Raw genomic sequence first — 25,678 nt, 5'->3', positions numbered from 1 at the left:
TTCTCTCTCTCACTCTTTCTCAAATATTTTTTTAGAAAAGTTAAGCATAGGGCAGCCCGGGTGGCGCGGCGGTTCAGCGCCGCCTGCAGCCTGGGGTGTGATCCTGGAGACCCGGGATCGAGTCCCACGTCGGGCTTCCTGTAGGGGGCGTGCTTCTCCCTCTGCCTGTGTCTCTGCCCCTCTCTCTGTGTGTGTCTCTCTGAATAAATAAACAAAAATCTTAAAATAAAAAAAAAGAAAAAAGAAAAAAGTTAAGCATAGAATTATTACTATTAACCTAACAATTTTACTCCTAGGTACATATCTCAAAGAATTGAGAAGAAAAAAAAAAGAATTGAGAAGAAAGACTCAAACAGATACTTGTATGCCTATGTCCATTGCAACATTATTCACAATATCCAAAAGGTGGAAACAATCCAAGTGTTTATCAGCAGACAAATGGATAAACAAAAGCAGTATATTCATACAATGGAATGGAATGTAGCCATGGAAGGAAAGAGGTACTGTGATATGCTACACATAGTACCATATTGAAAATATGCTGAATAAACCGATCTAGACACAAAAGCCTACATATCGTATGATTTCATTTACATGAAATATCCAGAATAGGTAACTCCATAGACACAGAAAGCAGATTGGTAGTTGCCAAGGCTGAGGGGTAGGAGCCAGCAGAGGGGACAGTGAGTGGAATGGAGAGTAACTGCTTCATGGGTAGAGTTTTATTTTGGGGTGGTGAAAATATTTTGGAAGTAGAAATGGTGATTGTATAACATTGTGAATGTACTAAATGCTACTGAACTGTTCACTCAAAGTGGTTAACTTTATGTTATGTGAATTTTACCTCAATTTTTTAAAAAAGAAACTAAAGCTCAGAAGTTGAGCCAGCAACTGGTAGAGCCGGCAACTGGTGGAGTCAGGATTTGAACCTAGTTTAAAATTTTTTTTAAATATTTATATTTTTATGTATGTTACACAGTGAGAAAGTAGGAGAATTTATTTACTTCAGGGGTAAATGACTTAACACTAGGTCTTTTTCTGAGAGCAGGTTTATTATTTACAAGGGAAAAGAAACGATGCCTTCTACACCACAGGTGTTCAATAGTTCTTTTTTCTGAGCAGAGGAGGAAGAATGGTCACCATTTACAGGCTTCAAGGTTTGGAGAGAACTTGATATTATCTGGAAGGAGCTGTAACTCCTTCCACGCAGTGGGAAAGAGGGGTGTCTTCCTCAAGGATGGGGTTTGGGGGAGGGACCAGCTCCTCCCACATGTTGTACGACCTTGGGCAAATCATTTAACCTCCCTGAAATGGGTTCTTCATCTGTAAAGTGGGAATAACATGCTTGCAATGGTGAGAAAGAATTGAGAAAATGCCTAAAAACATTATTTGAAGGTGCTAAATGTATGCGCAGGTTTATTTAGTTCAGAAGAAAATTAGGCTAACATCTTTATCGTTAAGTCAATCCCACTATCTTCTTCTAGGGAAGATTATAGGCTCATATTCACCTCTACAAGAGATTGGCTGGGATTCCCAGACTCAGCTACATTTTTGCAATTATCTCAGGCATCTATTTCGTTCTTATTGGAAATTGTATTTGACTCTTTCAGATAGAACTAGATTGGCCCATCTCAGTAGCCCCAAAGTCTAATACAGGATTGGGTTCCATGAACATGTACTGGATAGAATATTAGGGGTGTCCATGGTCCCTATTTGCCATAAGGGGATTTAGTTGCATTAAAAAGACCCTGGGGATTTGTTATACAAATATGAAAAGCACACAGCCCCTGAGGCTCCTGGGAATACAGGCACACAAACATAATTATGATACAGTCTTAACTCCTGTGAGAACAAACTATCAGTGGGGGTTCAGAGGAGGAAATATTTGGTTTGGACACTCTAAGAATCTAATCTCCCCTTTGGCTCCTCCATACTCCTTTCAAGGCCTTACTCTGCTCCCATATGTGTTTTTAATTGTTGGGTGCCCAGTAATGTGTGATTGGACCAATTCAGGCCACAGGGCCACCATCCTTCCTGCTAAACCTCTCCTCCCAGTTAGTAAACTCACTCTGCTTTAATGCCTGGGCCAAATGTCATCTCATTTAGATGGCCTACATGAATGTGAAGGCCAGTCCTTTCTCTGAGCTTTCTTGGCACCCACAAATATTTATTAGTCACATTCTGTTTCAGCCCTGAAGACAGTTATACAACTTGTCCTAAGAACTTATGTCCACTGGGGGAAGCAGACCAGTAGCAGACAGTTAGACCACTCAAGAGAGAATACCATAGGAGTTGCAGGAGATACCTTTGGGGACTACTTAGCACATACTCCCCTTTCCAAACTTCCCACCCACTCAGGAGTGAGTCCGGAGGAGTATGTTTGTGTTGTGTGACTCTAATTACAGATGGGTCAATTGGACTCTGTACTCCAAAATTTTGGAATTAAGTTTCAATGATACAGAAAGCTAGGAAGCAATCAGTCAGAGGGCACTGGGCTGAGAGTCTCAGAAAACGGGAGGGAGGGGATCCCTGGGTGGCTCAGCGGTTTGGCACCTGCCTTTGGCCCAGGGCGCAATCCTGGAGTCTCGGGAGCGAGTCCCACGTTGGGCTCCTGGCATGGAGCCTGCTTCTCCCTCTGCCTGTATCTCTGCCTCTCTCTCTCTATGTCTATCATAAATAAATAAATTAATTAAAAAAAAGAGGGGGGGAGGGAAGGAAGCACAAGGGCTCCCACCTGAGGAGTCCAAAAAGTACCCCCTTCTCTTACAGTCAGTACCTTGTTTACCTTACAGGAGTTTCAGGGTTTTTGAACATCATCACAATGGCCCCAACTGAGCCAGGCAGGCTCCCAACCTAGACTGGGGTAAAAGGAGAGGAGGAGACAGGTAGGTCAGCTCAGAAAAAGGAGTGAGAGTTGATTGAAAGACAGAAGAGGATTCTGAGCAGGTGCTGAGTCATGAGAGCCTCTTGAACTTTATTGCGGTCCTTTGGGTTGTTGGGTCCTTAGCATCTGTGTTTCTATTAAGCTTTCAGGTGAAGCCAGAGCTGTTGTTTCTGGTCCCCCTGCTTTGAGCAATGAGGCTCTAAGCAATCATACCCTCTCTAGCTTCTTTGCCTCTCAGGCAAGCTCCTCTCTCTACAAAGAGTATCTTCAGGTAGGTAGGTGTCACCCTGTCTCCTCCCTTGCCTTAACCCCACTTTCAGTTATGAAGACCTAGCCATGCCATTTCCTAAACAGCTCTGACTTCAATTTGTCCATTTGTGCCCTCTTTTCCCCTCCAGTTTAGTACAGCAATAGCTCCTGCTCAGAAGATCATAAAGTTCTTACTCCTCCCCCTGATATGATCCCCGGCCTTCATTCCTATTGCAATTTAAATTGCAAGTTGTCTTTGGCTTTCTTTTCTTTTCTTTTTTAAGATTTTATTTATTTATTCATGAGAGACACACAGAGAGTCATCAGTGTCAGCCCCATTCTTTTTCTCTTGTCTTGCTCTCTACCCAGTTTAATCTATTAGGGACCATAGAGAATTTTCAGCTCTTCACCAAAATTTTTATGTGGAGATCCCTCCCTGGGTTTCAGGGATCTGTGAAGATCCTGAATATGTATGTAGACTTTGAGGTGTATGGGCAGTTCTCTGAGGAGATGATCCATAGCAAGGTAAAGACCTATAAGGTAAATAAAATAGACAACAGGAAAATAGAGAAAATTCATGAAATCATAAGTTGGTTCTTGGGCAGCCCAGGTGGCTGAGCGGTTTAGCGCTGCCTTCAGCCTGGGGCCTGATCCTGGGGTCCCAGGATGGAGTCCCACGTTGGGCTCCCTGCATGGAGCCTGCTTCTCTGCCTCTCTCTCTCTCTCTCTCTCTCTCTCTCATTCCTCTGTCTCTCATGAATAAATGAATAAAATCTTAAAAAAAATACTAGCAAATCAAATTTAGCAGCATAGTAAAGGAATATATACCACATCCAATTGTGATTTATTCCTGGAATGCAAGGATTGTTCATCATACTTCAATCAATCAAGGTAACCCACTACATTAACAAATTGAAGAGGGGGAATCCACATGATCTCAATTGATACAGAAAAAACATTTCACAAAATTAAACACCTTAATATGATAAAATCACTAAAAAATTAGTATTAGAAAATACTTTAACATGTAATATTATATTACATGTCATATGTAAAAGCCCACAGCAAAAAACCAAAAAACTTGCAGCAAAAATCACAAAAGCTTTTTTTAAAGATATTTATTTATTTATTTTTTATAAATTTATTTTTTATTGGTGTTCAATTTGCCAACATAAAGAATAACACCCAGTGCTCATCCCGTCAAGTGCCCGTCACCCAGTCACCCCCACCCCCCACCCACCTCCTCCTCCCACCTTCCCCTCCACCACCCCTAGTTCGTTTCCCAGAGTTAGGAGTCTTTCATGTTCTGTATCCCTTTCTGATATTTTCCACTCTTTTTTTCTCCTTTCCCCTTTACTCCCTTTTACTATTTTTTATATTCCCCAAATGAATGAGACCATATAATGTTAGTCCTTCTCCGACTGACTTATTTCACTCAGCATAAAACCTTCCAGGTCCATCCACGTGGAAGCAAATGGTGGGTATTTCTCGTTTCTAATGGCTGAGTAATATCCCATTGTATACATAAACCACATCTTCTTTATCCATTCATCTTTCGATGGAAGCAAATGGTGGGTATTTCTCGTTTCTAATGGCTGAGTAATATCCCATTGTATACATAAACCACATCTTCTTTATCCATTCATCTTTCGATGGACACCGAGGCTCCTTCCACAGTTTGGCTATTGTGGACATTGCTGCTTTAAACATCAGGGTGAAGGTGTCCCGGTGTTTCACTGCATCTGTTTCTTTGGGGTAAATCCCCAGCAGTGCAATTGCTGGGTCGTAGGGCAGATCTATTTTTAACTCTTTGAGGAACCTCCACACAATTTTCCAGAGTGGCTATACCAGTTCACATTCCCACCAACAGTGCAGGAGGGGTTCCCCTTTCTCTACATCCTCTCCAACATTTGTGGTTTCCTGCTTTGTTAATTTTCCCCATTCCCACTGGTGTGAGGTGGTATCTCATTGTGGGTTTTTTTTTTTTTTTTATGATAGTCACAGAGAGAGAGAGAGAGAGAGAGAGAGAGGCAGAGACACAGGCAGAGGGAGAAGCAGGCTCCATGCACTGGGAGCCTGATGTGGGATTCGATCCCGGGTCTCCAGGATCGCGCCCTGGGCCAAAGGCAAGCGCCAAACCACTGCGCCACCCAGGGATCCCTCATTGTGGTTTTGATTTGTATTTCCCTGATGGCCAGTGATGCGGAGCATTTTCTCATGTGCTTGTTGGCCATGTCTGTGTCTTCCTCTGTGAGATTTCTGTTCATGTCTTTTGCCCATTTCATGATTGGATTGTTTGTTTCTTTGCTGTTGAGTTTAATAAGTTCTTTATAGATCTGGGATACTAGCCCTTTATCTGATAGGTCATTTGCAAATATCTTCTCTCAACCTACAGGTTGTCTTTGAGTTTTGTTGACGGTATCCTTTGCTGTGCAAAAGCTTCTTATCTTGATGAAGTCCCAATAGTTCATTTTTGCTTTTGTTTCTTTTCCCTTCATGGATGAATCTTGCAAGAAGTTATTGTGGCCAAGTTCAAAAAGGGCGTTGCCTGTGTTCTCCTCTAGGATTTTAATGGAATCTTGTCTCACATTAAGATCTTTCATCCATTTTGAGTTTATCTTTGTGTATGGTGCAAGAGAGTGGTCTAGTTTCATTCTTCTGCATGTGGATGTCTAATTTTCCCAGCACCATTTATTGAAGAGACTGTCTTTTTTCCAGTGGATAGTCTTCCCTGCTTTGTCGAATATTAGTTGACCATAAAGTTGAGGGTCCACTTCTGGATTCTCTATTCTGTTCCATTGATCTATGTGTCTGTTTTTGTGCCAGTACCACACTGTCTTGATGACCACAGCTTTGTAGTACAATCTGAAATCTGGCATTGTGATGCCCCCAGCTATGGTTTTCTTTTTTAATACTCCCCTGGCTATTTGGGGTCTTTTCTGATTCCACACAAATCTTAAAATAATTTGTTCCAACTCTCTGAAGAAAGCCCATGGTATTTTGATAGAGATTGCATTAAACATATAAATTGCCCTGGGTAACATTGACATTTTCACAATATTAATTCTTCCAGTGGCTTCCCTGGGGAATTCTATCAAACGTTTAAAGAAGAAACCAGGGATCCCTGGGTGGCGCAGCGGTTTGGCGCCTGCCTTTGGCCCAGGGCGCGATCCTGGAGACCCGGGATCGAATCCCACGTCGGGCTCCCGGTGCACGGGACCTGCTTCTCCCTCTGCCTGTGTCTCTGCCTCTCTCTCTCTCTCTCTGTGACTATCATAAATAAATAAAAATTAAAAAAAAAGAAGAAACCATATCTATTCTACTAAAGCTGTTCGGAAAGATAGAAAGAGAGGGAGTACTTCCAAACTTGTTCTATGAGGCCAGCATCACCTTAATTCCAAAACCAGACAAAGACCCCACCAAAAAGAAGAATTATAGACCAATATCCCTGATGAACACAGATGCAAAAATTCTCAACAAGATACTAGCCAATAGGATACAACAATACATTAAGAAGATTATTCACCATGACCAAGTGGGATTTATCCCCGGGATGCAAGGCTGGTTCAACACTCATAAAACAATCAATGTGATTCATCATATCAGCAAGAGAAAAAACAAGAACCATATGATCCTCTCATTAGATGCAGAGAAAGCATTTGACAAAATACAGCATCCATTCCTGATCAAAACTCTTCAGGGTGTAGGGATAGAGGGAACATTCCTCAACATCTTAAAAGCCATCTACGAAAAGCCCACAGCAAGTATCATTCTCAATGGGGAAGCACTGGGAGCCTTTCCCCTAAGATCAGGAACAAGAGAGGGATGTCCACTCTCACCACTGCTCTCTCACTGCTATTCAACATAGTACTAGAAGTCCTAGCCTCAGCAATCAGACAACAAAAAGAAACAAAAGGCATTCAAATTGGCAAAGATTTTTATTTATTTATTCATGGGAGACACAGAGAGAAAGAGACACAGGCGGAGGGAGAAGCAGGCTCCATGCACGGAACACGAACTGGGACTGGGTCCCGAGTCTCCAGGATCATGCCCTGGTCCGAAGGGGGCACTAAACTGGGAGCCACCCAGGCGTCCCCCCCCCCTTTTTTTAGATCTTCTAACATCAGGAACAAGGTAACAATGCCCCCCTAGGCCACTTCTATTCAACAGAGTACTGGAACTTTTAAATGGAGCAATTAGGCAAGTAAAAGAAATTAGAGCTATCCTTTTGGAAAGGAAAAAGTAAAAAAATTCCTGTTTGAAGATACTAAGATCTTGTAGAAAACCCTAAAAATTCTACACTAAAAAACCCTGTTAGAACTAACAAATGAATTCAGCCAAGTAGCAGAATACAAAGTCAATAGTCAAAAATCAGTTGCATTTCTATACATAAGCAATGTAATAAACAGAAATAACAAGTGTTGGCAAGGATATGGAGAAATTGGAATCTTTCTGCACTGTTGGTGGGAATCTAAAATGGTAATCCACTGTGGAAACAGTATGGTGGGGTAGCCCGTATGGCTCAGCGGTTTAGGCTGTCTTCAGCCCAGGGCATGATCCTGGAGACTCTGGACTGAGTCCTACGTTGGGCTCCCTGCATGGAGCCTGCTTCTCCCTCTGCCTGTGTTTATGTCTCTGCCTCTCTTTCTCTTTCTGTGTCTCTCATGAATAAATAAATAAAATCTTAAAAAAAACAGTATGGTGCTTCTTCAAAAAATTAAAAATAGAATTACCATATAATCTAGTAATTTGGCTTCTGAGTATGTACCTCAAAGAATTGAAAGCAGGGTCTCAAAGAGATATTAATTAATTTATTAATTTATTTTTAAAGATTTATTTGTTTGAAAGAGAGAGAGCATGAGCTGAATGGGTAAAGGGAGAGGGAGACAGAATCTCAAGCAGACCCCACACTGAACACAGAGCCTGACACGGGGCTCAATCTCACAGCCCTGAGATCATGACCTGAACTGAAACCAAGAGTTGGGGGCTTAACCAACTGCAACACCCAGGCACCCATCAAAGGTATACTTATATACTCATGTTCATAGCAGCATCATTCACAAGAGCTAAAATGTGGAAGGAATCCAAATGTCCATTGATGGATAAATGGATAAATAAAATGTGATGTATACACATAATGGGATATTATTCAGCCTCTAAAAGGAAATCCTGTCACATCCTGCAACATGGAGGAAACTAGAGGTCAGTCATTGGAAAGACGAATCCTGTATGATTCCACTTATATGAAGTATCTAAAGTAGTCAGATGGAACAGAAAGTAGAATGGTAGTTGCCAGGGGCTGGGGAGAACAGAGAATGGGAAGTTAATGTTAATGGGTATAGAGTTTCAGTTTTAAAAAATAAGAGTTATAGAGACAGCAGATGGTGTTCATGGTTGCACATTATGAATATATTTAATGCCATTGAACTGTACACTTAAAAATCTTAAGGGGGATCCCTGGGTGGCTCAGCAGTTTGGCGCCTGCCTTTGGCCCAGGGTATGATCCTCAGGCTCCCAAATGGAGCCTGCTTCTCCCTCTGCCTGTGTATCTGCTTCTCTCTCTCACTCTCTCTCTCTCTCTCTCTTTCTCTTTCTCTTTCTCTGACTCTCATGAATAAATAAATAAAATCTTTTTAAAAATGTTAATAAGGTGAACTTTATGTTATATGTGCTTTATTACCAAAAAAAAAAAAAAAAACAAAACAAAAACAAACAAACAAAAAAAAACCAGAAAAAGAGTTAAGAAGTCCTGGGATCCAGAGAAATGTTTTCACAGTTGGATGTGGGATTACAAACACAATGGAACACTCAATATTGAGAGCAAATTAAACTTTTTGTTTTTGTAAAAAGCATTTATTTCCTATGTAAGCATATCTGGGATTTAAGAGACACAGATCTGGACCTTAAAGAGGTACATGTCAACTGTCCTGAATGCTTTGACCTTCTTAAGCAGCCTTTGGGGTCCTAAAACATGTTCATTAAGACTTTGTCACACTGTATGGCTGTTTGTGTGGCTGTCAACCCTAGGAGCCTGTGAACATGAGGTAAGACCCTGTTTCCTGCCCAGCATATGGTACTTCATGAATGAATGAAAGAATGAGCAAATGAGTGACCATTAGGAGAGAGATGCTTCTGCAGTTCTAAGGAGGATGAAGGAAATAACATTGGGTTCTTCCCTATATACCTTCTATCTCTTTCCACTCTTTGCAGCCTGCCCCTGACATTTACCACTTGCAGAAAGCCTTCCCAGATCATGCCCAGCTACCACTTTGAAGGGCTGGGCCTACAGGAAAACTCATCTTCACCATTCTCCCTCTCACCTGGGGAAGGAGGTAGGCAAGGAGGTTCATGCAGGGAACCATGAACTCCCTTTTTAGGCAGGTAGGCCAAGGGATGGAGGATGAAGAATCAGGCCCCCTGCTCTAGACCCCAAAGGAAAGGGGCTAGGATGCTTGTTCATCCTTCCCTAGGGCAGGGGTCCCAATAGCATGGTGGAGGCCAATGGGCTGCTCAAGTACCTCTGGGAAGAAGATGTTGTCCTCCAAGGTGGCATCTTCAATAAGTTGCTGGAGAATACGTACCACAGGCCAAGCAGTCTCTGGGGTGCTGGCTGAATGCTCTCCTTTCCAGACAGAGGAAAGAGCAAGAGCTCTGGACTTTGTCCTTATAGCTGAAAAAGCTTGGACAAGTTAGTTAACTTCTCTGAGCCACAGCTTACTCATCTGTTAAAATGAAGCAATGATGCCTACCTTGTAGGACTGTTGAAAGGACACCTTGAGGGGCTGAGCATGAAGCCTTGCTCAAAGGAAGTGCTCAGTGCCTGCCTGGACTTAGCACAGAACTCAAGCTTCACAAAAGTCAGTAACTGCCACCAGAAGCCTGACTGCAGCATCACCAGTTAAACCATGTGACTGAGCTAGTGACAAAGCCTCTGGTGCCTCAGCATCCTGAGATAAAGGGTGAGAAAGATCTGTTCCCACCATCTCTCTCCCATGAATGGCAGCTGAGAGGAAACCATGGGACAGGGACAGCTTTAGAAAAAAAAAACAATAACAACAACAACAACACAAAAGCCAACCCATATTGAGCAATTGCCTGAATCAGGCTAAGTCTTTTATGTCCATTAGCTCATATAATCCTTGCAAACACCATAGGAAGGACACTATTTTCTGTATATGTCAGTTTATTTCTGTCTACTTACTATTTTTTAGAACAGTTTTAGGTTCATGGCAAAATTAAGCAACAAGTACACAGATTCCCAAAACCCCCTGCTCTCCCACCCCCCAGCCTCTTCAACTATCATCATCCTCCACCATAGTGGTATATTTATCAGAGTCAATGAGCTACAATGAAGTGTGGGCTAACACATCATCATCTCCCAAAGTCTATAGTTTACCTTAGGGTTCATTCTTGGTGTTTGTACATTCTATGGGTTTGGAAAAATGTATGGTGACAAGTATAGTTTTAATTTCAATACAATTTATTTTTACAAAAGCAGTGCATGCTTAGTGGCTTCAAAGCTAGAGTACAAAAAAAAGCTTATATGAAAAACCAACCCTGGGATGTCTGGTGGCTCAGTGGTTGAGTGTCTGCCTTTGGCTCAGAGTGTGATCCCAGGGTCCTGGGATCAAGTCCCGCATTGGGTTCCTGGTGGAGAGCCTGTTTCTCCTTCTGCCTGTGTCTCTACCTCTCTCTTTGTAGCTTTCATGAATAAAAAAATAAAATCTTAAAAAAAAAAAAAACCCAACCCTGCCCTGATCACTCTTCCTTTCTAATCCTGGGCCCAGACCCCAGTAGCAGAATGGCATCCTTATTACATGGTCCTCAGCCTCAGGAGGTTGCACCCTTAGTACTGAGGTAATGAACCTTCTTTCCTAGGTCAGGAATATCAAAAGGGACTGGGGACAAATAGACCATTGGGGCCAAATGGTCAGAATGGCTGAATATACCCTCTACCCCAAGGTCAGCCAGGCATCTCCAATAAGACATCCTAGAGGTTACTATAAAATCCCCACTCACTTCTTTAGAAGCCCCAGCAATCAAGTTTGGACTTTTGCCAGATGAGGAGAGCTAAAGCCCAGCACAGGAAGGCTGCCTTTGTGAAGCTGCTGGGGTGGAGGAAGATTGGGTTGTGGCTGTCTTTGTATCCTGGGCAAATTTCTCCCCTCTGGACCTTGAGATCTTCATGTAAAAAATCAGAGGGTTGGACAACTGATCACTAGGACATTGCCTCTGCTGAAAGAGGGAGTCTGAGGGTTGGCTGCCTAGCAGCCCAATCTCTGGTGCTCTTCCTGTGAGCTGGGTACTTCCTCTTAACCACCCTCAAAGTAGGCACTCATTTTAACAGATGAGGAATTAAGACCTAGAAGGGTGTCAGGGTCACATAGCTAAAGAGGGACAGGGACAGGGACAGGGTTCTAAACCAGGGTGCAGGGGCACATGGGTGGCTCAGTGGTTGAGCATCTACCTTTGGCTCAGGTCATGATCCTGGGTCCTGGGATTGAGTCCCACATCAGGCTCCCCCTGGGAGCCTGGGGAGCCTGCTGTTCCCTCTGCCTTTGTCTCTACCTCTCTATCTCTGTGTCTCTTGTGAATAAATAAATAAATAAATAAATAAATAAATAAATAAATAATCCCCCCTAAAATAAATAAACCAGGGTGCATGTTCTCCTTCTCTGGAGCTGGATCACTGACCCTTCTGTCTTGTCTGGCTTTCACTAGAATAGGTGCTCTGGTGTATGTGTGGAAGGTGAGTGGGTATGTAGGTAGGTGGGAAACAGGGGATCCCATGGCTTCCAGTAGCAGCAGGGTCCATCTCGGCCCCCAGGATTTCAAGCCTCTAGGCTCCATGTCAGGGTGAAGAACATCACACTCATGTCCTATTTGATGCCAGTCTCTACTCCCAGACCAGTATTTCTCTGCCTTGGCTGTAATGGATCACCTGTGGAACTTTGGGAACCAATGATGCCTATGACCCGTCTGTGGAGATACTGATCTAGAGTTGGCACTCCGCAGGTGATTCCAACGTGCAGCCAGTGTTGAGAACCCAGCCTGTCAGCTTACTGAAGGGCCTCGTTTGTTGGCTCATCATGCCTGGCCATAGGGAATGTCTGCTTTTCTTTGTTTGCCTCCCTCGCCATAAGGGCAGAGCAACCTTTGCTTTAAGATACAATGTAACTATATCTCCCTGTAACAAGGTCCACAGAACCATTACTCTGGCCTCTTGAATTTTCTGTCCTTAGAGTAGTCAAGGCCAGGATGCTTTTTATAGATTCTTTGAAATGAAAGCCCCTGGAATCCAGTCTTGCCTGCTTTGGGGGCAAGGAGCTCATCTTACTAGAATCCCCTCTACTCTACATCTTTGAGGAAAAGAAATGGCGAGGCCAAGGCTTGCTCTCTACCCAGGCTGCCTTAGGTATCTTCTGGCTCCTAGGTAAGGCTTGCTGGCCCCATGAAATCAAATATGTCCTGCATTCAAAAAGGACAAGAACAATTCTGGAGGCTACAAGAATCTCAGGAGAGAGTCAGACAAATTTGAATGCTACCCCGAGAATGAGAATCTCCCATCTCCTGCTTAACTGAACTCAGGTACAGATAGGTGCCTGTTTTATATCTATGTGGCATTGGGCCACAGAGGCCTGGATGCTGATTTCAGAACCCATAAGTCTAAGTTAGGAGCAGATGGCCAGATGAGAGGTGAGTTGGGGATGCTGTGGCAGTTATAAATAAGCTGGCCCAGAACCAGGAAACAGAAGTGGTAGTGGGGAGAAGATTCTCAGGACAGGACCCTGAGGTGGCTACTAAATATGGTATTTGTTGGCTTGTTCTCTTTCTTTGTAAAGCCTGGAGTATGAAGTCACAGATTAATGGCAGGTCAAGCTTGGACGGGGCTGGAAGCCACATGACAGTTTTCTATTTTTTTTTAAAATGTTCAAATGTAATTTTATTTTTTATATAATAAATTTATTTTTATTGGTGTTCAATATACCAACATACAGAATAACACCCAGTGCTCATCCCGTCAAGTGCCCGCCTCAGTGCCCGTCACCCATTCACCCCCCACCCCCGCCCTCCTCCCCTTCCACCACCCCTAGTTCATTTCCCAGAGTTAGGAGTCTTTATGTTCTGTCTCCCTTCCTGATATTTCCCACACATTTCTTCTCCCTTCCCTTATATTCCCTTTCACTATTATTTATATTCCCATATTCCCTTTCACTATTATTTATATTCCCCAAATGAATGAGAACATACACTGTCCTTCTCTGATTGACTTACTTCACTCAGCATAATACCCTCCAGTTCCATCCACGTTGAAGCAAATGGTGGGTATTTGTCGTTTCTAATGGCTGAGTAATATTCCATTGTAGACATAAACGACAGTTTTCAAACTGAGTTCCTTTGAATCCTGGGAGTTCCTCAGAATTGGTAGTAACTCTGCCACACCGTGTCTTGCAACACCTAACATAGCTTCTTTTATCTACTTAATGAATAGCTGTACAAGATTTCACTGGGAAAAACAGGATTCTACAGTAAATTAATACTAACAAAATTTGAAAACCACAGATCTAGTAAACTTCTGATGGGGAAACTCGCCCAGGATTATCCTCTATTCTTTTGCTTAGGCCAAGCCTGTCCCTACAGTTCACTCACAGGCTCCACAGAGTAGACAACAGAAGTCCCTCTGGGAGGCATGACTTGAATGTTACAACAAAAATGGCAATGAGAGGAGCCACAAAGGGAATGGCTGCTCTCAACAAATTGAATGACACAAAACCCAGAACTGCAGTGCCTGAGAAGCAGGGCGAAGCTGCCCTGGCTCTAATGTCCAAAGCCCTCAAGATTCCAGTGTGTTCTTACCCTCAGGGAAATGTGGGGGCCTGGCCTCAGAGGCAGGGCTCTAGGGTTCCAGGCTGCCCCACTACTTCCTGGGAGATTAGCCTTCTCCTTGAAAGAGGCAGCTGGGCACAGCCACTGAATCCCTAGACTATGGGCCCTTGCGGGCAGGACATGAAATCTCTACCTTGTGCTGCCTTCTCCTCAGCCCAAGAGACACAGGGCACAAGGCTAGGGATAAAGACAGAACTCAGGGATCCTCAAGACTGAACATATTTTTTTGTTGATTTGTTTTTGAAACAAGGCTTCGCTCAAATAGCTCTCCCTATCCCTCACATACAAACAGTGGCTGACTTTCCACGCTACATGTAGTGAAACTTTCTTCTTCCTTCTGTCTTTTTTTTTTTTTTTAAGATTTATTGATTTATTTATTTATTTACTTACTTACTTACTTACTTATTTATTCTGAGAGAGAGAGAGGCAGAGACATAAACACAGGCAGAGGGAGAAGCAGGCTCCATGCAGGGAGCCTGATGTGGGACTCAATCCCCGGTCTCCAGGATCACGCCCTGGGCTGAAGGTGGCACTAAACCCCTGAGCCACCCAGGCTGCCCCTCCCTTCTGTCTTCTTTCCTGGCTTGGCTTATATGGTGGTGAAAATTTCTATACTCTGGGGAGAGTGGGCTCCAGGCACTCCCATTTCTTATCCCAACTTTCTTCCTCTGAGCAGTCCGATGGGTATCGGGGCTATTTATCAATGCAGGAGAATTTGAGATCATGTGCTTGCCCAGGAAACAGGTGGAATATTCAGCTACAAGTGAATCATTGATGTATTGCACTGAGGAGAAGATTGGGTCCCCAGCTCAAAGGTCTTAACCTCTCTTTGCCACAGAATATCCAGAACGTCAGATTAGAACTTTCATATGTTCTCAGTTTGTGTGGGGCCCTCTAGTTCCCCTCTTCCTCTGGTTTCAAGGGACAGAATGATGGCCAAAGACCACAGATCCAGGCTCCTGCTGTTCTCACCTGCTGACCATGACTAAGATCTGAGAAATTGTCCTCATCCCCAGGTCCGTGACTGACCCCCTCATGCTTTACAATCTGAGCCTCTTCAGACCGTACACATCTCTCCAGAGTTCAAACGCCGCTGCTGAAAACCCCCCGTACCACAAGTCATGCCTGCTTGTCCTAGTCCCTGGTCCTAGTCCCTGGTCCTGTGGGGAGGCAGCCAGCTTTGTGACTTCACAAATGGCTATCTTGTGACAAGTTTGGACCGGATGAAGCAGGAGCTGGGCAGAGGGGCTCCCCCCAGAAACATCATGTGACTTTTCATGGAGAGACATCCCCACCTCTGAGGGAATGAAGAGGAACTGCCTCATGGTAAGAGCCCAGGACATCTTCTACACATAGAGACACCTTTCCTTGATGACTTTGGGTTCCAGTCCTGACTGGATATTCCTGGCTACACTGGCAATATTTTTCAGAGGTCCAGGCCCATTGCGACCAGGTTTAGGCAGGGGCAGGAGGTGATGGTTACTTCAAGTGATAGTGGTGGGCCTCTGGTTTTTGAATCTGAAGTCAGACCAGCTTCCTCTCATTAGACAAAGCCATTCTTCTCCAGGCTTTCCAAAGTGAAAGGACTGATAGGAGCTTTATGTGGCTCAAGTCCTCATCAGGGTTGGCCCCAGCAGTCTCCAGTATGCATCCAAATGGTTCAGGACTGAGATCCCTGAATTCCATAGAAAGGTCTCATGACCACAAACAGGTATTGTCAAAAATTCAAGGTCTTTTCTCTCCAGGGTTGACTCCCCTGTTGTTTCTCCTGAAAGAATTTAGGATTCCAGGAACCTGAGGCAAAAGAGGTTGGGGGTACTTTCTCTTTACCTTCCTTGCACCTGTTCCCCCACCTCTGGAGCATAGCCTGTGGAAAGGGCAGGCCCCAGGAATCAACTGGCAGCCAGGTAGGGGCATCTGACAGGTCCTGGCGGGGGGTACCTGGAAGGCAAAGGTTGGCCCTCTTCATGCACCAGCGCTTGTTTGTGCTGGGTGGGATCATTGAGAGGGGAGCCCAGGGTATATTTCTGGCTAACCCCTCCACCCTCTACTTTGATTGTGACATCACCGTCTTGTCAGAGGACCTAAAGAAAGAAGCAAGTGTGCTCTGGGAAAGGGTTCCAGATGCAGGTTTCATCCTGGCAGGGAGGCAGGGTGGATAGGCTGGTTTGGGGAGAATGACATGTCTGGCTTCACATCCGAGGGGCTCCTTGGCCTTGACTGCCTTCACCTTTTTTTTTTTTTTTAAGATTTCATTTATTTATTCGTGAGAGACAGCAAGAGAGAGAGAGAGAGAGAGAGAGAGAGAGAGAGAGACATAGGCAGAGGGAGAAAAAGGTTCCCAGCAAGGAGCCCGATGTGGGAGTCAATCCCAGACCCCGGGATCAGGACCCGAGCTGAAGGCAGACGGTCAACTGCTGAGCAATCCAGGGATCCTGACTGCCTTCACCCTTGATCAGTGGTAGCCCTTTAAGACATGAGGATGGCTAGGAGTAGATCTTCTTAAACCACCCTCTGACCTATGATGTTTTCAGTTCTGGGCTGGGACAGAGTGGATAGGTGATCTCTGGGGGTGCTTACTTCACTACTTCCTAGCACTTCTTAAAATATGCCTGATGATTTTTCTGGTGAGGTGCTCATTTCTTATTTAAATGAGGAAAGTCTGAGTTCTTCCAGCAGGCAGTCCTGAGGGGTGGGGGGCAAAGAGAAACCAGCGGAAGAATTGGAACAGTGATGGCAGCATTAGATCAAGAATAATCAAAATAATCAGAGTAGGAATAGTCATCACTTCCCTGGTAGTTGCTGTGTGCCAGGCCTCAAACTAAGCATTTTACATGCATTATCACATTTAATTCTCAATGCTAGAAAGGAGATCTTATTCCCACTTTCCAGCCAAGGAAACTGACACTCAAGAGGTGAAGTGATTAGGGCAGGGTCCCACAGCTGGTAAATGGGAGCACCAGTATTAGGATGGAGGTCTGTTTTCTTTCAAAGCTGGACTCAACTGCTGACACATTTTCTGCAAACTCTTCCCAGTAAAGAGGAGAAGCTATTTTCTCATTCTTGACCATAAGTGATAGAGTTAAAGAGAGAAAGGTGAAAGGGAATACCTTGAGCCTTCCATCACCCACATTGTCAGCTTGTAGCTGAAGGAGCCTTGCCTGCTTGTCTAATCTTGCTAGCAGTCTTGTCTAATCTTTAATGAGACCCATTGGGAGCCAGCTGTTCTGATTCACTTCTAAATATTTTGCAGATGATTTAAGAGGGGCTCTGGGGGCCACTGGTGGGGAGTCCTTGGGGTCTGTGGCTGAGCAGTGGTTCTGGGGTTGCCAGATAAAATATAAGATGACCAGTTCACTTTTAATGTCAGATAAACCATATTTTAAAAAATATAAATGTGTCCTAAAGATTGCATTCTGGGGGTTCCTCAGTCTTGCTGGGCCCCTAGTAGGTGGGAGCTGGGGTGGGTCTGGGGGTTGGGGGGAAGGTCATTGCTTCATTTTTCACTTGAGCCTCAGGCCTCTCTATAGAGGAGGGGAATAGGAGGCAGGACTGGGTTCTGGAGATGCAGGTGCTATGGCCACTGGACAAGGTGGGCTTAAACTTGTCTTTGTGGAGCTTCAATTTCTTCCTCTGCAAAATAAGAGTGGTGGGTATGAATGCTATTATACAGGAGTGGTTGTTTTGCACACTGCATGGGCAGTGGGGGTAGTGTTACATTTCTCTAGAGGGCTGCCATGGTTCTCAGGCAGGGGGAGGGCACCAAGTGAATGACTGGAATTCCCTCTTTGTCCAGACTGGGGTCCCCAGGGCCTGGCAGCCCTAAGCTTCTCTATGGTGGCTCCTGTGACCCTTGGACACTTGCTGCAGCAGTCTTGTTCAGCCAACAGTGGAGCAAGGGTGGATGTGAGATAGCTGGCTTTGTTTTCTGGCCCCAAGGAGTTGAAGAAGGTGGCACGGGAACTGTGTAGCACCAGGGTGGGGATGGGCGGGTGAAAATACCTGGACCCTGTGAGCCTGGAAGTAGGTGACTGGAGAGAAGGAGTGATAGAGAGGGGTGGAGCATCCTGAGGCCGAGAAGACTTGGTGCTATTGATTTTCCTACTCCAGTGCATGGGCATACTTAGTAAGGGTGAGGGCAGGTAAAGCATATCGGAGTCTGTAGCCCTTGGTGTTGGGGCCAGGGATGGGCTGCTCTTGCTCTTTCTCTGCCACCATGCATGACTTATTGCCCTTTTGGATGGTGGCTGCTGCTTTCTGAGGCACACCACAGGGAGGGTTTGGGCACAGGCAGAGCAGGGGGAGACGGTCCAGAGATGTTCTTTCAAAGAGGCCCAAGAATCTCTTTCCAGTAATTCAGGAGTAATGTGCCAGACCAAGCCAGGTATGTGGGTTTGTGCTTGCATGTTCTTAGATGTGAAAGTGATGTCTTTGCGTATGTGTGCCAATGCATAGGTGTGCATTCTTGTGTATCAGGTACATGTTCCTGTCCTGTGAAATGTGTCAGTATGCCTGGGAAGTGTATGTAGTCTGGAAAACCAGGGTGTTGTCCCTTCTGCTTCCCAGAATGGGAATCTGGATGTGCCATCAGTTGTGTGGCTGTGTGTATGTGTGTTGGTAGGGGTAGGGAAGCTGCAGGCATTATGGAGCAAAGATTCTGGAGGGAACAGCTCTACAGGCCCTGTAAAGCTCCTGCTCTGCTTCTCCAGTCTCTTGGGTCCTGGCTTCTCCAAAGCCATCTGTGATGCTCTTCAATCCCATCATTGACCTGGGGGGAGGGGGGGAGGGGGTCCAGTCTGAGTTTCTGAAGGGGAGCAGTGCCATCTGGTGGTAGACTAAGGTTGCACCAGGAGCAGGTGAGCTTGGACTGTGCGTTCCTGTAAGGGCTCTTTGAGAACCCCAGCCAAATGGGAAGTCACCACTGTGTTAGCTAGACCATGGACAGAGAGGGAGGGTATCTAAGGCTTACATGTTCCAACCTCATGCATTTTGGGTATGTGGCTCAGGGAGGCATGGCAGGAAAGTCAGCCAAAGGAGCGCTGGGGGATAGGTGTAGGAAAGTTGTGAGTGCAGCCTCTGGACCCACAAACCTGGGCCCCATTTCTTGAGCCACCTCTCTAGGTTCAGATTTCTTATGTGTATAGGTGGCTAACTGTATCTACCCTGTGGGATGGTAGTGAAGGTTATATGAAAAAGTTTGGCTTAAACACTTGGCTCAGAGCTGAGCCTGAGGTGAAGTCAAAGGAAATGGTAGTGGCCATTATTAATACAGGCAAAGTTCCAGAAACACAGAGGAGAGAGCTGTGTGTCATGGCAGGTGAAAGGTTTGCAGAGAGGTGACAGGTTTGTGGCACTGCTGCCCCACACTCTAGAATTTCGTGCCTGAGCAGTTGCTCCAAGTTACACACTTAAAATGAGAAGGGAAGTCTCTTTTCTGGAAAGAGAGGAATGGAATCAAGAGAACCACATCCAGGCTCTGGCTAGCTTCTTAAAAGTGTGGAACCTAAGCATAGCAGCAGGATTGCTGCATCCTGTGTTCCCACCCCCTTGAAAGTGGTGTCTGTGAGGACTCCATAGAAATGCATAGAAACTTGTTCAGTAGTCTAGAGAAAGAAAGACTGGGTAGGATCTTGTCAGGGAGAGATTCTGCTCAGCTGTGGCATCACATTTATTTTTCATATCCCTAAAAAGGGATACCTGAGTCAGAGTCAGGAGTTGTTCTGGTTCCACTGCTAATTGGTTGTGGAACGTGTTGGGCAACTCATTCACTTTCTGGGCCTTTTCTCAGTCGCAAAATAAAGGAATCAAATTAGATAACCTCTGAGGTCAGCCCTGCCTTACTCTATGGTCTTTTAATTTTCTCCTTTTCTCTTCCTCCCGTGAGACTTAGGATAAGTATTTATTGATCCTACAGGTTAGGTCTTGAACAGAAAGACAAAGAAAAACCAGTGTCTTCTGTTTAATGAGTGCTGTGATTTCTGATACTCCTGTGTGTAATATTTTCCTAGATGCTGGTATACTCTAGGTATAATGGGGCCAATGAGAGAATAGAACAGAGGTTCACCCCTGCCACAAAGGGGAGAATAAGGTACTGAGAATGTGTTAAGTGGTTGTAGCGCTGGCTTGGATGGATCAGGTCCCCTCTCTATTCGCTTCCGCCTTCCGAAGCCGCCAATGAGTACACAGCAGTTCGGGGCTATGCAGAAAAACTACAAAGCCCAGAAGTCACTGCGCGGGGAGTGAGTACTCAAGCACCAATCAAAACTAGCGGGCCCCGTTCCTATAAGCGGAACTTCATTTCCCAGACGACCCCGGGGCTCTTCGATTTCTCCTCCCGCCCCCTGCCAGCGAGCCTCGCGCCAAGTCGGGGCGCGCGCGCGCTACCGCGCGCGGGGCACGTAGCACGCGAGTGACGCATAATATGTGGGCCGCTCTGGATCTGTGGTCGCGCTGTGTGTGAGTGAGGGAGAGTGAGTGCGGGACCTGAGGCGGTGTGTGTGAACTGTGGCCGCTGGCGGGGTCAGGGGGAGCGGCGGAGCCGCCCGGGAAGGTGAGTGGGGAAAGGAGGGAGACGGCTCTCTGGGAAGGCGGAGAGAAGACAGGGCGCGTGGCCGGGCAGGAGGGAGAGTGGGCGCCGGACTGGGGGAGGGGCGGCACCTGCCTGGGCCGCCGGCGGGGAGGGGGCGGGCCGGGCCGCCAGGGAGGCTGGGTCCGGGGCCTGACAGGACTTTGCCTCCTCCAGATTCTTGGCTCGGGGGCGGGGCCTCCACGTTCTTCTCCCAGTCCGCAAAAGAAGCTTCCCGAGAGTAACTCTTCCGCCCGGATTGGGGGGTGGGGGTGCGCTTGCCCCTGCCTGGAGGAAGGGTGCCTCTCGTTCCCCTCGTCAACCTTTTTCCTTCCAAGTCTTCCCATTTTCCGTTCCGTACGGGCTGGGGGGCTCCATCTTCCCTGCCGTACGGCGGCCCCCTTCCCAAGCTGTGTCTCCGCCTCCAGCTCCAGTCACCTGGGCGGGCTCTCCCCTCCCTCGGCCTCGTGCCACCTCCCTTTGCACCCGTCCGGCTTTCTGACCGGGCGAGGAGGGCGGAGCTTTCCGGGCACTCCTCCCACCCCCATGGTGGAGGGGAGGGGTGGAGAGAGAGGTGTGTGGATCTTGCCGCGTGGAAACAAACCTCGGAGTGCCTGCCTAGCTTCCCGGGAGCCTATTTCCGGGGGTTATGGTCGTTTTCAGCTGGGGTGATAGGCATTTCCTTAACTCTTCTCTTCCTAGACGGTTTCTCACTTCCTCTTACTGTAGGGTTAGCGCTTGGGTTTCGCATCTGTTGAAGAATAATTTTGGAGTGTGTAATGGTTCTTTTTAAACCCCAAACGTATGGAAACGTCTTTCCATACCGTCCCATTGTCCTGTTTTTTTTTTTTAACTCTGCTTTTTCAGTGAAGCCTTTTAATTAGTGTACACGTTTAATTAGCATCATATTCCTGTTCTATATGCTTTGTTAATGTACAGAGTGAGAGGTTCATTGGCAATGTCGTCCTGTAATTTTCTTTTTCCAGTGTATTGGAGTTTAAAGTTTACATAAGCTTGTGTATTGTAGACTCTTTAGGAATTGATTTGGTATTTTTTTGCTTGATGTTGGCGAGATTTTTGTATAAAGCAGTATTATTTTTGAGTTGTGATATATTTTGGATGGCAAGGAGGTAATGGATACAGAAAGTGGATAATATAAAAGGAGTCATTTTATGAACAAAATCTCTTTAATTGAGCACAGTGTTTTACTGTTCTTGTAAAGTTTTTTGATAGGGGAGGAATCTAAGAATGAACCACAAACATAGTTTGAAGTTTATGAAGTTGGGTCTATATCAGTTTCCTTATTATTATTTTTGTAATTGGCATGGAGGCTAGTAGAATATTGTTATATGTGATCTTATCTGTCATACCAATTATTGGGTAAATTTTACTTGAAGCTCTAAACTTGTATTTCTCACCTCTCTCCTCCTCTTTTTTTTTTTTTAAATAAAGAAGAATGCTTTTAGATTTGTTTCATGATTTTAACCTTGTGAGATCTGTCCTTAACATGTACTTGATTTTAGTCTTTCGTATAGTTTCTACTGAATAGGCCATTATGAATCATGTATTCGGGGAGGACAGATTTTATGATTTAAAAAATTCTAAAAGTTTACAAAGTAGCAGAAAAATGATAGAACTAGCATACTCTGAAAAATCCTTATCCTACCATTATCCCTCAGAAAGTCTGTTACTTGCACAAAAGTGATAGGTATTATCTGTTTCTTGTGTGTTCTTCCAGAGATATTCAAGGAGCAGGTGCATACACACGCACACACACATTTTGCTTTTTTCTTTCTTTTTTTTTTATAATTTTTTTTCTTGTGATGAGAACTCTTAAGATCTGTTTTCTAACAACTTTCTCTTTTTTTTTTTTTAATATTTTATTCATGAGAGACACAGAGAGAGAGAGAGAGAGAGAGGCAGAGACACAGGCAGAGGGAGAAGCAGGCTCCATGCAGGGAACCTGACGTGGGACTAGATCCCGGGTCTCCAGGATCACGCCCTGGGCTGAAGACAGTGCTAAATCGCTGAGCCACCTGGGCTGCCCACATTTTGCTTTTTTCATTTGGCATATATATATATTTTAAAGATTTGTTTATTCATGAGAGACACAGAGACAGAGACACAGGCAGAGGGAGAAGCAGGCTCCATGCAGGGAGCCCAACATGGGACTCAATCCTGGGACTCCAGGATCAGACCCTGGGCTGAAGGTGGCGCTAAACGGCTGAGCCACCCAGGGATCCCCTCATTTGATGTGTATTTGAGATTTGGTTGTGTATTTGAGATTTGGTTCACATTAGGAAAGGAAATGCTTTTTAATTTTTTCAACTTCTTAATTATGGAAATTTTCAAATAGTTGAACAAATAGTGAAGTGAACACTTGTTTATCCATTCAGATTCAATAATTATTAATAATTTGTTATATTTTCTCTATAGATGTGTATTTTTCTTATTTTGTGGAATCAATTGGAAGTTAGTTGCAGCCACATCACCCCTAAATATTGGCAGGCGACATTTAGGATAAGGATGTTCCGCATATTTTTTGTAGGGTTTTATATTATTTCATTACATGGACAGTATTACCATTTAGTCCTCACAAAAACCATTTCCATTTTACACATAAGGAAATTGAGATTTGGAGAAGTTAAATAACTTGACCAAGATCTCACAGGTTTATCTGCAGAGTTGGCATGTGAATGCTTGAAACCCTTTTCTACGAAGTTACCAGTTGATTGGTCTTTGGGACTTCTCTGAGCCCGTTTTATCATATGTAAAAAAAAAAAAAAAAAAAGGGACGGTGGCTGTGAAAATTCACAGTAACATAAGAAATCACCCAAATGTCTGTCCAATATTAATATTCAGTAATTGGGGGATCTCAGGGTGGCTCAGCTGTTTAGCACCTGCCTTCGGCCCAGGGCCTGATCCTGGAGTCCCGGGATCGAGTCCTACCTACATCGGGCTCCCTGCATGGAGCCTGCTTCTCCCTCTGCCTTTGTCTCTGCCTCTCTCTCTTTTTCTCTGTCTCTCATGAATAAATAAATAAAATCTTAAAAAAAATTCAATAATTGGTAACTATTGTGTTATTACGGATAGGCCATAAATTCTGTATACCACTTAGCTCACTTTAAAACATGGTGAATTGAGTAACACACCGTCACTGTTGGATGCATAACAGGATGACTGCACCTTTAACATTTTATATTGTCTTTCATTGATAATTAAATGAATTATCATTGTTATTATTTTAGTCTGAGTTTATATTTTTCTTGGGCAAGTGATCATTCCCAAAGTTATAATTATTCTTCATCATAATTAATTGCAAGTTTTGAAAATGATGCCAAAAGAAGATGTTTCTGGGGATCCCTGGTGGCTCAGCTATTTAGCGCCTGCCTTTGGCCCAGGGCCCAATCCTGTAATCCCGGGATCGAGTCCCGTGTCGGGCTTCCTGCGTGGAGCCTGCTTCTCCCTCCTGTGTCTCTCTGTCTCTCTCTCTCTCTATGTCTATCATAAGCAAATAAATAAATCTTAAAAAAAAAAAAGATGTTTCTAAATTAAACTCTAAAATTTTAGTATTTTGGGGCACCTGGGTAGGCTCAGTGGTTGAGTGTCTGCCTTTGGCTCAGGTTGTGATCCTGGGGTCCTGGGATCAAGTCCTGGATCAAGCTTCCCAGGGGGGAGCCTGCTTCTCCCTCTGCCTGTGTCTCTGCCTGTCTCTGTGTGTCTCATGAATAAATAAATAATATCTTTAAAAAAATTTTAGTATTTTAATGCCCTTGAGTTGACCTTTATTAAATGTAATATTTTCCTTAAACTTTGGCTTTATGTGCTCTACTGTGTTGATCACTTAAGTTATCAAAGAGACATTCCCTCCTGATCTTTTTTTTCCCCACTTTATTTTTTAGTTAATTTTAGTTTTTTAAAGTGGGCTCCATGGGGCTTGAGCTCATACAACCCTGAGATCAATGCCTGAGCTGAGATCAAGAGTTGGACCCTTAGCTGACTGAGCCACCCAGGCACCCCGTTTTTTCTGCTTTTAAAAGAAATTGTGGTAAAATTCACATACCATAAATTGATCGTTAACCATCCATAGGAGTTGTTTATATATCCTGGATACTAGATCCTTATCAGATACATGATTTATAAATATTTTGTTTCTTTTTTTAAAAATTTTTATTTATTTATGATAGTCACAGAGAGAGAAAGAGAGAGAGGCAGAGACATAGGCAGAGGGAGAAGCAAGCTCCATGCACCGGGAGCCCGATGTGGGATTCGATCCCGGGTCTCCAGGATCGCGCCCTGGGCCAAAGGCAGGCGCCAAACCGCTGCGCCACCCAGGGATCCCAATATTTTCTATTTCATGGTTTGTCTTCTCATTTTCTTGATTATATCATTTGATGCACAAAAGTTTTAAAGGTTGGAACCAATTTTACTGTTTGCTCTTTTGTTGCTTATGCTTTTGGTGTCACAAGTAAAAATCCCTTGCTAATTTGAAGGTCATGAAGATTTATCCCTATGTTTACCTTTCAGACTAGTATAGTCCAAGCTTCTACATTTAGTTCTTTGTTTTATATGATATGAGTCAGGGATTCAACTTTATTCTTTTGCATGTGGTTATCCAGTTTTCACAGCACAATTTGTGTTTTTTTTTTTTCTTTAAGATTCTAATTTATTTATAAGAGACACAGAGAGAGGCAGAGGCCTAGGCAGTGAGAGAAGGAGGCTCCCTGTGGGGAGCCTGATGTGGGACTCGATCTCAGGACCCTGGGATCAGGCTCTGAGCCGAAGGCCGATGCTCAACCACTGAGCTGCCCAGGCATCCCTTCACAGCACAGTTTGTTGAAATACCATTAGTCTTTCTACTAATGTCTACTGGTCTTTGAATAAATTCTTTTCCCTGTTGAATGGTCTGGCACACTTGTTGAAAAATAGCCATAAATGTGAGATTTTATTGCTGGGCTCTCAGTTCTATTGCATTGGTGTTTGTGTCTATCCTAATGCCATTGCCATACTGTTTCGATCACTATAGCAGTATCTAAGCTTTGAAATCAGAGGTATGAATTCTCCAACTTTGTTCTTTTTTTTTTTTTTTAACT

At 44.5% G+C, this 25,678-nt stretch overlaps 1 protein-coding gene across 3 annotated transcripts in view; it reads left to right on the top strand.

The window, feature by feature from the left end:
- The first annotated feature begins 20,409 nt into the window (after positions 1–20,409).
- DCAF1 (DDB1 and CUL4 associated factor 1) overlaps positions 20,410–25,678 on the top strand; it is a 74,759-nt gene continuing 69,490 nt past the window's right edge. The window contains exon 1 of one of the 3 annotated variants that reach the window (XR_005988820.1): positions 20,410–20,570. The gene's annotated coding sequence lies outside the window, so the exon portion shown is untranslated. The remainder of the gene's footprint in view (positions 20,571–25,678) is intronic. The other 2 variants (XR_005988821.1, XM_041761067.1) reach the window with 2 other exon arrangements.

The sequence above is a fragment of the Vulpes lagopus genome, chromosome 7 (assembly GCF_018345385.1).
Source record: "Vulpes lagopus strain Blue_001 chromosome 7, ASM1834538v1, whole genome shotgun sequence".
Taxonomy (NCBI): Eukaryota; Metazoa; Chordata; class Mammalia; order Carnivora; family Canidae; genus Vulpes; species Vulpes lagopus.
Note: the sequence above shows the minus strand (reverse complement) of the source record. Positions and strands in the feature narration are given on the sequence as shown.